We start from the raw sequence: 17,087 nt of genomic DNA, 5'->3' as shown, positions 1-17,087 counted from the left end.
TGAGGGACTGAGTATAACCTATGGATTATACTGAGAGACTGAGTATAACCTGTGGATTATACTGAGGGACTGAGTATAACCTGTGGATTATACTGAGGGACTGAGTATAACCTGTGGATTATACTGAGAGACTGAGTATAACCTGCGGAATATACTGAGGGACTGGGTATAACCTGTGGATTATACTGAGAGACTGAGTATAACCTGTGGATTATACAGAGGGACTGAGTATAACCTGTGGATTATATTGAGGGAATGAGTATAACCTTTGGATTATATGGAGGGACTGAGTATAACCTGTGGATTATACTGAGAGACTGCGTATAACCTGTGGATTATATTGAGGGACTGAGTATAAACTGTGGATAATACTGAGGGACTGTGTATAACCTGTGGATTATACTGAGGGACTGGGTGTAACCTGTGGATTATACTGAGGGACTGGATATAACCTGTGAATTATACTGAGGGACTGAGTATAACCTGTGGATTATACTGAGGGACTGAGTATAAACTGTGGATTATACTGAGGGACTGGGTGTAACCTGTGGATTATACTGAGGGACTGGGTATAACCTGTGAATTATACTGAGGGACTGAGTATAACCTGTGGATTATACTGAGGGACTGAGTATAACCTGTGGATTATACTGAGAGACTGAGTATAACCTGTTGATTATACTGAGGGACTGAGTATAACCTGTGGAGTATATTGAGGGACAGAGTATAACCTGTGGATTATACTGAGGGACTGAGTATAACCTGTGGATTATACTGAGAGACTGAGTATAACCTGTGGAATATACTGAGGGACTGAGTATAATCTGTGGATTATACTGAGAGACTGAGTATAACCTGTGGATTATACTGAGGGACTGAGTATAACCTGTGGATTATACTGAGAGACTGAGTATAACCTGTGGAATATACTGAGGGACTGTGTATAACCTGTGGATTATACTGAGAAACTGAGTATAACCTGTGGATTATACTGAGAGACTGAGTATAACCTGTGGATTATACTGAGGGACTGAGTATAACCTGTGGATTATACTGAGGGACTGAGTATAACCTGTGGATTATACTGAGAGACTGAGTATAACCTGTGGAATATACTGAGGGACTGGGTATAACCTGTGGATTATATTGAGGGACTGAGTAAAACCTGTGGATTATACTGAGGGACTGACTATAACCTGTGGATTATACTGAGAGACTGAGTATAACCTGTGGAATATACTGAGGGACTGGGTATAACCTGTGGATTATACTGAGAGACTGAGTATAACCTGTGGATTATACAGAGGGACTGAGTATAACCTGTGGATTATATTGAGGGACTGATTATAACCTGCGGATTATATGGAGGGACTGAGTATAACCTGTGGATTATACTGAGAGACTGAGTATAAACTGTCGATTATACAGGGAGACTGAGTATAACCTGTGGATTATATTGAGAGACTGAGTATAAACTGTGGATTATACAGAGGGACTGAGTATAACCTGTGGATTATATTGAGGGACTGAGTATAACCTGTGGATTATATGGAGGGACTGAGTATAACCTGTGGATTATACTGAGAGACTGAGTATAAACTGTCGATTATACAGGGCGACTGAGTATAACCTGTGGATTATACTGAGAGACTGAGTATAAACTGTGGATTATACTGAGGGACTGTGTATAACCTGTGGATTATACTGAGGGACTGGGTGTAACCTGTGGATTATACTGAGGGACTGGGTATAACCTGTGAATTATACTGAGGGACTGAGTATAACCTGTGGATTATACTGAGGGACTGAGTCTAAACTGAGCATTCTACTGAGGGACTGGGTATAACCTGTGGATTATACTGAGAGACTGAGTATAAACTGTGGATTATACTGAGGGACTGGGTGTAACCTGTGGATTATACTGAGGGACAGAGTATTACCAGTGGATTATACTGAGGGACTGAGTATAATCTGTGGAATATACTGAGGGACTGGGCATAATCTGTGAATTATACTGAGGGACTGAGTATAAACTGTGGATTATGCTGAGGGACTGAGTATAAACTGTGGATTATACTGAGAGACTGAGTATAAACTGTGGATTATACTGAGGGACTGGGTGTAACCTGTGGATTATACTGAGGGACTGAGTATTACCTGTGGATTATACTGAGGGACTGGGTATAACCTGTGGATTATACTGAGGGACTGAGTCTAAACTGAGGATTCTACTGAGGGACTGGGTATAACCTGTGGATTATACTGAGAGACTGAGTCTATACTGTGGATTATACTGAGGGACTGGGTGTAACCTGTGGATTATACTGAGGGATTGAGTATAATCTGTGGAATATACTGAGGGACTGGGCATAACCTGTGAATTATACTGAGGGACTGAGTATATTCTGTGGATTATATTGAGGGACTGAGTATAACCTGTGGATTATACTGAGAGACTGAGTATAACCTGTGGATTATACTGAGAGACTGAGTATAACCTGTGGAATATACTGAGGGACTGGGTATAACCTGTGGATTATACAGAGGGACTGAGTATAACCTGTGGATTATACTGAGGGACTGAGTATAACCTGTGGATTATACTGAGGGACTGAGTATAACCTGTGGATTATACTGAGAGACTGAGTATAACCTGTGGAATATACTGAGGGACTGAGTATAATCTGTGGAATATACTGAGGGACTGAGTATAAACTGTGGATTATGCTGAGGGACTGAGTATGAACTGTGGATTGTCCTGAGGGACTGAGTATAACCTGTGGATTATACTGAGCGACTGAGTATAACCTGTGGATTATACTGAGGGACTGAGTATAACCTGTGGATTATACTGAGGGACTGAGTATAACCTGTGGATTATACTGAGGGACTGAGTATAACCTGTGGATTATACTGAGGGACTGAGTAAATCCTGTGGATTATATTGAGGGACTGAGTATAACCTGTGGATTATACTGAGGGACTGAGTATATCCTGTGGATTATACTGATGGCCTGGGAATAACCTATGGATTATATTGAGGGACTGAGTATAACCTGTGGATTATACTGAGAGACTGAGTATAACCTGTGGATTATACTCAGGGACTGAGTATATCCTGTGGATTATACTGAGGGACTGAGTATATCTTGTGGATTATATTGAGGGACTGAGTATAACCTGTGGATTATACTGAGAGACTGAGTATAACCTGTGGATTATACTGAGAGATTGATTATAACCTGTGGAATATAATTAGGGACTGGGTATAAACTGTGGATTATACAGAGGGACTGAGTAAAACCTGTGGATTATACTGAGGGACTTAGTATAACCTGTGGATTATACTGAGGGACTGAATATATCCTGTGGATTATACTGAGGGACTGAGTATATCCTGTGGATTATACTGAGGGACTGAGTACAACCTGTGGATTATACTGAGGGACTGAGTATATCCTGTGGGTTATACTGAGGGACTGAGTATATCCTGTGGATTATATTGAGGGACTGAGTATAACCTGTGGATTATATTGAGAGATTGAGTATAACGTGTGGATTATACTGAGAGACTGAGTATAACCTGTGGAATATACTGAGGGACTGGGTATAACATGTGGATTATACAGAGGGACTGAGTATAACCTGTGGATTATACTGAGGGACTGAGTATAACCTGTGGATTATACTGAGGGACTGAGTATAACCTGTGGATTATACTGAGAGACTGAGTATAACATGTGGAATATACTGAGGGACTGGGTATTACCTCTGGATTATACTGAGGGACTGAGTATAACCTGTGGATTATACTGAGGGACTGAGTATAACCTATGGATTATACTGAGAGACTGAGTATAACCTGTGGATTATACTGAGGGACTGAGTATAACCTGTGGATTAAACTGAGGGACTGAGTATAACCTGTGGATTATATTGAGGGACTGAGTATAACCTGCGGAATATACTGAGGGACTGAGTATAACCTGTGGATTATACTGAGAGACTGAGTATAAACTGTGGATTATACTGAGGGACTGTGTATAACCTGTGGATTATACTGAGGGACTGGGTGTAAACTGTGGATTATACTGAGGGACTGTGTATAACCTGTGGATTATACTGAGGGACTGGGTGTAACCTGTGGATTATACTGAGGGACTGGGTATAACCTGTGAATTATACTGAGGGACTGAGTATAACCTGTGGATTATACTGAGGGACTGAGTCTAAACTGAGCATTCTACTGAGGGACTGGGTATAACCTGTGGATTATACTGAGAGACTGAGTATAAACTGTGGATTATACTGAGGGACTGGGTGTAACCTGTGGATTATACTGAGGGACAGAGTATTACCAGTGGATTATACTGAGGGACTGAGTATAATCTGTGGAATATACTGAGGGACTGGGCATAATCTGTGAATTATACTGAGGGACTGAGTATAAACTGTGGATTATGCTGAGGGACTGAGTATAAACTGTGGATTATACTGAGAGACTGAGTATAAACTGTGGATTATACTGAGGGACTGGGTGTAACCTGTGGATTATACTGAGGGACTGAGTATTACCTGTGGATTATACTGAGGGACTGGGTATAACCTGTGGATTATACTGAGGGACTGAGTCTAAACTGAGGATTCTACTGAGGGACTGGGTATAACCTGTGGATTATACTGAGAGACTGAGTCTATACTGTGGATTATACTGAGGGACTGGGTGTAACCTGTGGATTATACTGAGGGATTGAGTATAATCTGTGGAATATACTGAGGGACTGGGCATAACCTGTGAATTATACTGAGGGACTGAGTATATTCTGTGGATTATATTGAGGGACTGAGTATAACCTGTGGATTATACTGAGAGACTGAGTATAACCTGTGGATTATACTGAGAGACTGAGTATAACCTGTGGAATATACTGAGGGACTGGGTATAACCTGTGGATTATACAGAGGGACTGAGTATAACCTGTGGATTATACTGAGGGACTGAGTATAACCTGTGGATTATACTGAGGGACTGAGTATAACCTGTGGATTATACTGAGAGACTGAGTATAACCTGTGGAATATACTGAGGGACTGAGTATAATCTGTGGAATATACTGAGGGACTGAGTATAAACTGTGGATTATGCTGAGGGACTGAGTATGAACTGTGGATTGTCCTGAGGGACTGAGTATAACCTGTGGATTATACTGAGCGACTGAGTATAACCTGTGGATTATACTGAGGGACTGAGTATAACCTGTGGATTATACTGAGGGACTGAGTATAACCTGTGGATTATACTGAGGGACTGAGTATAACCTGTGGATTATACTGAGGGACTGAGTAAATCCTGTGGATTATATTGAGGGACTGAGTATAACCTGTGGATTATACTGAGGGACTGAGTATATCCTGTGGATTATACTGATGGCCTGGGAATAACCTATGGATTATATTGAGGGACTGAGTATAACCTGTGGATTATACTGAGAGACTGAGTATAACCTGTGGATTATACTCAGGGACTGAGTATATCCTGTGGATTATACTGAGGGACTGAGTATATCTTGTGGATTATATTGAGGGACTGAGTATAACCTGTGGATTATACTGAGAGACTGAGTATAACCTGTGGATTATACTGAGAGATTGATTATAACCTGTGGAATATAATTAGGGACTGGGTATAAACTGTGGATTATACAGAGGGACTGAGTAAAACCTGTGGATTATACTGAGGGACTTAGTATAACCTGTGGATTATACTGAGGGACTGAATATATCCTGTGGATTATACTGAGGGACTGAGTATATCCTGTGGATTATACTGAGGGACTGAGTACAACCTGTGGATTATACTGAGGGACTGAGTATATCCTGTGGGTTATACTGAGGGACTGAGTATATCCTGTGGATTATATTGAGGGACTGAGTATAACCTGTGGATTATATTGAGAGATTGAGTATAACGTGTGGATTATACTGAGAGACTGAGTATAACCTGTGGAATATACTGAGGGACTGGGTATAACATGTGGATTATACAGAGGGACTGAGTATAACCTGTGGATTATACTGAGGGACTGAGTATAACCTGTGGATTATACTGAGGGACTGAGTATAACCTGTGGATTATACTGAGAGACTGAGTATAACATGTGGAATATACTGAGGGACTGGGTATTACCTCTGGATTATACTGAGGGACTGAGTATAACCTGTGGATTATACTGAGGGACTGAGTATAACCTATGGATTATACTGAGAGACTGAGTATAACCTGTGGATTATACTGAGGGACTGAGTATAACCTGTGGATTAAACTGAGGGACTGAGTATAACCTGTGGATTATACTGAGAGACTGAGTATAACCTGCGGAATATACTGAGGGACTGGGTATAACCTGTGGATTATACTGAGAGACTGAGTATAACCTGTGGATTATACAGAGGGACTGAGTATAACCTGTGGATTATATTGAGGGAATGAGTATAACCTTTGGATTATATGGAGGGACTGAGTATAACCTGTGGATTATACTGAGAGACTGCGTATAACCTGTGGATTATATTGAGGGACTGAGTATAAACTGTGGATAATACTGAGGGACTGTGTATAACCTGTGGATTATACTGAGGGACTGGGTGTAACCTGTGGATTATACTGAGGGACTGGATATAACCTGTGAATTATACTGAGGGACTGAGTATAACCTGTGGATTATACTGAGGGACTGAGTATAAACTGTGGATTATACTGAGGGACTGGGTGTAACCTGTGGATTATACTGAGGGACTGGGTATAACCTGTGAATTATACTGAGGGACTGAGTATAACCTGTGGATTCTACTGAGGGACTGGGTATAACCTGTGGATTATACTGAGAGACTGAGTATAAACTGTGGGTTATACTGAGGGACTGGGTGTAACCTGTGGATTATAAAGAGAGACTGAGTGTAACCTGTGGATTATGCCGAGGGACTGAGTATAACCTGTGGATTATACTGAGGGACTGAGTATAACCTGGGGATAATACCGAGGGCCTTGGTATAACCTGTGGATTATACTGAGGGACTGTGGAGAACCCGTGGATTATACTGAGGGACTGAGTATAACCTGTGTATTATACTGAGGGACTGAGTCTAATACTGTGGATTATACTGAGGGCCGGTGAATAACCTGTGGATTCTACTGCGGGACTGTGGAGAACCCGTGGTTTATACTGAGGGACTGAGTATAATCTGTGGAATATACTGAGGGACCTAGTATGTCCAGTGGATTTTACTGAGGGACTGAGTATAACCTGTGGATTATACTGAGGGACTGAGTATATCCTGTGGATTATACTGAGGGACTGAGTATAACCTGTGGATTATACTGAGCGACTGAGTATAACCTGTGGATATACTGAGGTACTGAGTATAACCTGTGGATTATACTGAGGGACTGAGTATAACCTGTGGATTATACTGAGGGACTGAGTATAACCTGTGGATTATACTGAGGGACTGAGTATATCCTGTGGATTATAGTGAGGGACTGAGTCTAACCTGTGGATTATACTGAGGGACTGAGTATATCCTGTGGATTATACTGAGGGACTGAGTATAACCTGTGGATTATACTGAGGGACTGAGTATTTCCTGTGGATTATACTAAGGGGCTGAGTATATCCTGTGGATTATATTGAGGGACTGAGTATAACCTGTGGATTATACTGAGAGATTGAGTATAACCTGTGGATTATACGGAGAGACTGAGTATAACCTGTGGAATATACTGAGGGACTGTGTATAACATGTGGATTATACAGAGGGACTGAGTATAACCTGTGGATTATACTGAGAGACTGAATATAACCTGTGGAATATACTGAGGGACTGGGTACAAAATGTGGATTATACAGAGGGACTGAGTATAACCTGTGGATTATACTGAGGGACTGAGTATAACCTGTGGATTATACTGAGGGACTGAGAATATCCTGTGGATTACACTGAGGGACTGAGTATATCCTGTGGATTATACAGAGGGACTGAGTATAATCTGTGGATTATACTGAGGGACTGAGTATATCCTGTGGATTATACTGAGGGACTGAGTATATCCTGTGGATTATATTGAGGGACTGAGTATAACCTGTGGATTATACGGAGAGACTGAGTATAACCTGTGGATTATACTGAGAGACTGAGTATAACATGTGGATTATACTGAGGGACTGAGTATAACCTGTGGATTATACTGAGAGACTGAGTATAACCTGTGGAATATACTGAGGGACTGAGTATAATCTGTGGAATATACTGAGGGACTGAGTATAAACTGTGGATTATGCTGAGGGACTGAGTATGAACTGTGGATTATCCTGAGGGACTGGGTATAACCTGTGGATTATACAGAGAGACTGAGTATAACCTGTGGATTATGCTGAGGGACTAAGTATAACCTGTGGATTATACTGAGGGACTGAGTATAACCTGTGGATAATACCGAGGGCCTTGATATAACCTGTGGATTATACTGAGGGACTGAGTCTAATACTGTGGATTATACTGAGGGCCTGGGAATAACCTGTGGATTCTACTGAGGGACTGTGGAGAACCCGTGGATTATACTGAGGGACTGAGTATAATCTGTGGAATATACTGAGGGACTGAGTATATCCTGTGGATTATACTGAGGGACTGAGTATAACCTGTGGATTATACTGAGAGACTGAGTATATCCTGTGGATTATACTGACGGACTGAGTATAACCTGTGGATTATACTGAGCGACTGAGTATAACCTGTGGATTATACTGAGGGACTGAGTATAACCTGTGGATTATACTGAGGGACTGAGTATAACCTGTGGATTATACTGAGGGACTGAGTATATCCTGTGGATTATATTGAGGGACTGAGTATAACCTGTGGATTATACTGAGTGACTGAGTATAACCTGTGGATTATACTGAGGGACTGAGTAAATCCTGTGGATTATATTGAGGGACTGAGTATAACCTGTGGATTATACTGAGGGACTGAGTATATCCTGTGGATTATACTGATGGCCTGGGAATAACCTATGGATTATATTGAGGAACTGAGTATAACCTGTGGATTATACTGAGAGACTGAGTATAACCTGTGGATTATACTGAGGGACTGAGTATATCCTGTGGATTATACTGAGGGACTGAGTATATCTTGTGGATTATATTGAGGGACTGAGTATAACCTGTGGATTATACTGAGAGACTGAGTATAACCTGTGGATTATACTGAGAGATTGATTATAACCTGTGGAATATAATTAGGGACTGGGTATAAACTGTGGATTATACAGAGGGACTGAGTAAAACCTGTGGATTATACTGAGGGACTTAGTATAACCTGTGGATTATACTGAGGGACTGAATATATCCTGTGGATTATACTGAGGGACTGAGTATATCCTGTGGATTATACTGAGGGACTGAGTACAACCTGTGGATTATACTGAGGGACTGAGTATATCCTGTGGGTTATACTGAGGGACTGAGTATATCCTGTGGATTATATTGAGGGACTGAGTATAACCTGTGGATTATACGGAGAGACTGAGTATAACCTGTGGATTATACTGAGAGACTGAGTATAACCTGTGGATTATACTGAGAGACTGAGTATAACCTGTGGAATATACTGAGGGACTGGGTATAACCTGTGGATTATACAGAGGGACTGAGTATAACCTGTGGATTATACTGAGGGACTGAGTATAACATGTGGATTATACTGAGGGACTGAGTATAACCTGTGGATTATACTGAGAGACTGAGTATAACCTGTGGAATATACTGAGGGACTGAGTATAATCTGTGGAATATACTGAGGGACTGAGTATAAACTGTGGATTATGCTGAGGGACTGAGTATGAACTGTGGATTATCCTGAGGGACTGGGTATAACCTGTGGATTATACAGAGAGACTGAGTATAACCTGTGGATTATGCTGAGGGACTAAGTATAACCTGTGGATTATACTGAGGGACTGAGTATAACCTGTGGATAATACCGAGGGCCTTGATATAACCTGTGGATTATACTGAGGGACTGAGTCTAATACTGTGGATTATACTGAGGGCCTGGGAATAACCTGTGGATTCTACTGAGGGACTGTGGAGAACCCGTGGATTATACTGAGGGACTGAGTATAATCTGTGGAATATACTGAGGGACTGAGTATATCCTGTGGATTATACTGAGGGACTGAGTATAACCTGTGGATTATACTGAGAGACTGAGTATATCCTGTGGATTATACTGAGGGACTGAGTATAACCTGTGGATTATACTGAGCGACTGAGTATAACCTGTGGATTATACTGAGGGACTGAGTATAACCTGTGGATTATACTGAGGGACTGAGTATAACCTGTGGATTATACTGAGGGACTGAGTATATCCTGTGGATTATATTGAGGGACTGAGTATAACCTGTGGATTATACTGAGGGACTGAGTATAACCTGTGGATTATACTGAGGGACTGAGTAAATCCTGTGGATTATATTGAGGGACTGAGTATAACCTGTGGATTATACTGAGGGACTGAGTATATCCTGTGGATTATACTGATGGCCTGGGAATAACCTATGGATTATATTGAGGAACTGAGTATAACCTGTGGATTATACTGAGAGACTGAGTATAACCTGTGGATTATACTGAGGGACTGAGTATATCCTGTGGATTATACTGAGGGACTGAGTATATCTTGTGGATTATATTGAGGGACTGAGTATAACCTGTGGATTATACTGAGAGACTGAGTATAACCTGTGGATTATCCTGAGAGATTGATTATAACCTGTGGAATATAATTAGGGACTGGGTATAAACTGTGGATTATACAGAGGGACTGAGTAAAACCTGTGGATTATACTGAGGGACTTAGTATAACCTGTGGATTATACTGAGGGACTGAATATATCCTGTGGATTATACTGAGGGACTGAGTATATCCTGTGGATTATACTGAGGGACTGAGTACAACCTGTGGATTATACTGAGGGACTGAGTATATCCTGTGGGTTATACTGAGGGACTGAGTATATCCTGTGGATTATATTGAGGGACTGAGTATAACCTGTGGATTATATTGAGAGATTGAGTATAACCTGTGGATTATACTGAGAGACTGAGTATAACCTGTGGAATATACTGAGGGACTGGGTATTACCTGTGGATTATACTGAGGGACTGAGTATAACCTGTGGATTATACTGAGGGACTGAGTATAACCTATGGATTATACTGAGAGACTGAGTATAACCTGTGGATTATACTGAGGGACAGAGTATAACCTGTGGATTATACTGAGGGACTGAGTATAACCTGTGGATTATACTGAGAGACTGAGTATAACCTGCGGAATATACTGAGGGACTGGGTATAACCTGTGGATTATACTGAGAGACTGAGTATAACCTGTGGATTATACAGAGGGACTGAGTATAACCTTTGGATTATATTGAGGGAATGAGTATAACCTGTGGATTATATGGAGGGACTGAGTATAACCTGTGGATTATACTGAGAGATTGAGTATAACCTGTGGATTATACTGAGAGACTGAGTATAACCTGTGGAATATACTGAGGGACTGGGTATAACATGTGGATTATACAGAGGGACTGAGTATAACCTGTGGATTATACTGAGGGACTGATTATAACCTGAGGATTATACTGAGGGACTGAGTTTAACCTGTGGATTATACTGAGAGACTGAGTATAACATGTGGAATATACTGAGGAACTGGGTATTACCTGTGGATTATACTGAGGGACTGAGTATAACCTGTGGATTATACTGAGGGACTGAGTATAACCTGTGGATTATACTGAGAGACTGAGTATAACCTGTGGATTATACTGAGGGACTGAGTATAACCTGTGGATTATACTGAGGGACTGAGTATAACCTGTGGATTATACTGAGGGACTGAGTATAACCTGTGGATTATACTGAGAGACTGAGTATAACCTGCGGAATATACTGAGGGACTGGGTATAACCTGTGGATTATACTGAGAGACTGAGTATAACCTCTGGATTATACAGAGGGACTGAGTATAACCTGTGGATTATATTGAGGGAATGAGTATAACCTGTGGATTATATGGAGGGACTGAGTATAACCTGTGGATTATATTGAGAGACTGCGTATAACCTGTGGATTATATTGAGGGACTGAGTATAAACTGTGGATTATACTGAGGGACTGTGTATAACCTGTGGATTATACTGAGGGACTGGGTGTAACCTGTGGATTATACTGAGGGACTGGGTATAACCTGTGAATTATACTGAGGGACTGAGTTTAACCTGAGGAGTATACTGAGGGACTGAGTCTAAACTGAGGATTCTACTGAGGGACTGGGTATAACCTGTGGATTATACTGAGAGACTGAGTATAAACTGTGGATTATACTGAGGGACTGGGTGTAACCTGTGGATTATAAAGAGAGACTGAGTGTAACCTGTGGATTATGCCGAGGGACTGAGTGTAACCTGTGGATTATACTGAGGGACTGAGTATAACCTGGGGATAATACCGAGGGCCTTGGTATAACCTGTGGATTATACTGAGGGACTGTGGAGAACCCGTGGATTATACTGAGGGACTGAGTATAACCTGTGTATTATACTGAGGGACTGAGTCTAATACTGTGGATTATACTGAGGGCCTGGGAATAACCTGTGGATTCTACTGCGGGACTGTGGAGAACCCGTGGTTTATACTGAGGGACTGAGTATAATCTGTGGAATATACTGAGGGACCTAGTATGTCCTGTGGATTTTACTGAGGGACTGAGTATAACCTGTGGATTATACTGAGGGACTGAGTATAACCTGTGGATTATACTGAGCGACTGAGTATAACCTGTGGATATACTGAGGGACTGAGTATAACCTGTGGATTATACTGAGGGACTGAGTATAACCTGTGGATTATACTGAGGGACTGAGAATATCCTGTGGATTATATTGAGGGACTGAGTATAACCTGTGGATTATACTGAGGGACTGAGTATAACCTGTGGATTATACTGAGGGACTGAGTAAATCCTGTGGATTATATTGAGGGACTGAGTATAACCTGTGGATTATACTGAGGGACTGAGTATATCCTGTGGATTATAGTGAGGGACTGAGTCTAACCTGTGGATTATACTGAGGGACTGAGTATATCCTGTGGATTATACTGAGGGACTGAGTATATCCTGTGGATTATATTGAGGGACTGAGTATAACCTGTGGATTATACTGAGAGACTGAGTATAACCTGTGGATTATACTGAGAGACTGAGTATAACCTGTGGAATATACTGAGGGACTGGGTATAAACTGTGGATTATACAGAGGGGCTGAGTATAACCTGTGGATTATACTGAGGGACTGAGTATAACCTGTGGATTGTACTGAGGGACTGAGAATATCCTGTGGATTACACTGAGGGACTGAGTATATCCTGTGGATTATACAGAGGGACTGAGTATAACCTGTGGATTATACTGAGGGACTGAGTATATCCTGTGGATTATACTGAGGGACTGAGTATATCCTGTGGATTATATTGAGGGACTGAGTATAACCTGTGGATTATACGGAGAGACTGAGTATAACCTGTGGATTATACTGAGAGACTGAGTATAACCTGTGGAATATACTGAGGGACTGGGTACAACCTGTGGATTATACAGAGGGACTGAGTATAACCTGTGCATTATACTGAGGGACTGAGTATAACCTGTGGATTATACTGAGAGACTGAGTATAATCTGTGGATTATACTGAGGGACTGAGTATAACCTGTGGATTATACTGAGAGACTGAGTATAACCTGTGGAATATACTGAGGGACTGAGTATAAGCTGTGGATTATACTGAGAGACTGAGTATAACCTGTGGATTATACTGAGAGACTGAGTATAACCTGTGGATTATACTGAGGGACTGAGTATAACCTGTGGATTATACTGAGGGACTGAGTATAACCAGTGGATTATACTGAGAGACTGAGTATAACCTGTGGAATATACTGGGGGACTCGGTATAACCTGTGGATTATACTGAGGGACTGAGTATAACCTGTGGATTATTCTGAGGGACTGAGTATAACATGTGGATTATACTGAGAGACTGAGTATAACCTGTGGATTATACTGAGGGACTGAGTATAACCTGTGGATTATACTGAGGGACTGAGTATAACCTGTGGATTATACTGAGACACTGAGTATAACCTGTGGAATATACTGAGGGACTGGGTATAACCTGTGGATTATATTGAGGGACTGAGTATAACCTGTGGATTATACAGAGGGACTGAGTATAACCTGTGGATTATACTGAGGGACTGAGTATAACCTGTGGATTATACTGAGAGACTGAGTATAACCTGTGGATTATATTGAGGGACTGAGTCTAACCTGTGGATTATACTGAGGGACTGAATATATCCTACGGATTATACTGAGGGACTGAGTATAACCTGTGGGTTATACTGAGGGACTGAGTATGTCCTGTGGATTATACTGAGGGACTGAGTATAACCTGTGGATTATACTGAGGGACTGAGTATATCCTGTGGATTATACTGAGGGACTGGACATAACCTGTGGATTATATTGAGGGACTGAGTATAACCTCTGGATTATACTGAGAGACTGAGTATAACCTGTGGATTAAACTGAGAGACTGAGTATATCCTGTGGATTATATTGAGGGACTGAGTATAACCTGTGGATTATACTGAGGGACTGTGTATAACCTGTGGATTATACTGTGGGACTGAGTAAATCCTGTGGATTATATTGAGGGACTGAGTATAACCTGTGGATTATACTGAGGGACTGAGTATATCCTGTGGATTATAGTGAGGGACTGAGTCTAACCTGTGGATTATACTGAGGGACTGAGTATATCCTGTGGATTATACTGAGGGACTGTGTATAACCTGTGGATTATACTGAGGGACTGAGTATTTCCTGTGGATTATACTGAGGGACTGAGTATATCCTGTGGATTATATTGGTGGACTGAGTATAACCTGTGGATTATACTGAGAGACTGAGTATAGCCTGTGGATTATACTGAGAGACTGAGTATAACCTGTGGAATATACTGAGGGACTGGGTATAAACTGTGGATTATACAGAGGGACTGAGTATAACCTGTGGATTATACTGAGGGACTGAGTATAACCTGTGGATTATACTGAGGGACTGAGAATATCCTGTGGATTATACTGAGGGACTGAGTATAACCTGTGGATTATACTGAGGGACTGAGTATAACCTGTGGAATATACTGAGGGACTGGGTATAACCTGTGGATTATACAGAGGGACTGAGTATAACCTGTGGATTATACTGAGAGACTGAGTATAAACTGTGGATTATACTGAGGGACTGAGTATAACCTGTAGATTATACTGAGGGACTGAGTATAACCTGTGGATTATACTGAGAGACTGAGTATAAACTGTGGATTATACTGAGGGACTGAGTATAACCTGTGGATTATACTGAGGGACTGAGTATAACCTGTGGATTATACTGAGAGACTGAGTATAACCTGCGGAATATACTGAGGGACTGGGTATAACCTGTGGATTATACTGAGAGACTGAGTATAACCTGTGGATTATACAGAGGGACTGAGTATAACCTGTGGATTATATTGAGGGACTGAGTATAACCTGTGGATTATATGGAGGGACTGAGTATAACCTGTGGATTATACTGAGAGACTGAGTATTACCTGTCGATTATACTGGGAGACTGAGTATAACCTGTGGATTATATTGAGGGACTGAGTATAACCTGTGGATTATACTGAGGGACTGAGTATAACCTGTGGATTATACTGAGAGACTGAGTATAACCTGTGGATTATACTGAGGGACTGAGTAGAACCTGTGGATTATACTGAGAGACTGAGTATAACCTGCGGAATATACTGAGGGACTTGGTATAACCTGTGGATTATACTGAGAGTCTGAGTATAACCTGTGGATTAAACAGAGGGACTGAGTATAACCTGTGGATTATATTAAGGGAATGAGTATAACCTGTGGATTATATGGCGGGACTGAGTATAACCTGTGGATTATACTGAGAGACTGAGTATAACCTGTCGATTATACTGGGAGACTGAGTATAACCTGTGGATTTTATTGAGGGACTGACTATAAACTGTGGATTATACTGAGGGACTGTGTAAAACCTGTGGATTATACTGAGGGACTGGGTGTAACCTGTGGATTATACTGAGGGACTGGGTATAACCTGTGAATTATACTGAGGGACTGAGTATAACCTGTGGATTATACTGAGGGACTGAGTCTAAACTGAGGATTCTACTGAGGGACTGGGTATAACCTGTGGATTATACTGAGAGACTGAGTATAAACTGTGGATTATACTGAGGGACTGGGTGTAACCTGTGGATTATAAAGAGGGACTGAGTATAACCTGTGGATTATGCCGAGGGACTGAGTATAACCTGTGGATTATACTGAGGGACTGAGTATAACCTGTGGATAATACCGAGGGCCTTGGTATAACCTGTGGATTATACTGAGGGACTGTGGAGAACCCGTGGATTATACTGAGGGACTGAGTATAAACTGTGGATTATACTGAGGGACTGAGTCTAATACTGTGGATAATACTGAGAGCCTGGGCATAACCTGTGGATTCTACTGCGGGACTGTGGAGAACCCGTGGTTTATACTGAGGGACTGAGTATAATCTGTGGAATATACTGAGGGACTGAGTATGTCCTGTGGATTATACTGAGGGACTGAGTATAACCTGTGGATTATACTGAGGGACTGAGTATATCCTGTGGATTATACTGAGGGACTGAGTATAACCTGTGGATTATACTGAGAGACTGAGTATAACCTGTGGATTATACTGAGAGACTGAGTATAACCTGTGGAATATACTGAGGGACTGGGTATAAACTGTGGATTATACAGAGGGACTGAGTATAACCTGTGGATTATACTGAGGGACTGAGTATAACCTGTGGATTATACTGA

This window comes from Scyliorhinus torazame, chromosome 12 (genome assembly GCF_047496885.1).
Source record: "Scyliorhinus torazame isolate Kashiwa2021f chromosome 12, sScyTor2.1, whole genome shotgun sequence".
In the NCBI taxonomy this organism is placed as follows: domain Eukaryota; kingdom Metazoa; phylum Chordata; class Chondrichthyes; order Carcharhiniformes; family Scyliorhinidae; genus Scyliorhinus; species Scyliorhinus torazame.
Note: the sequence above shows the minus strand (reverse complement) of the source record.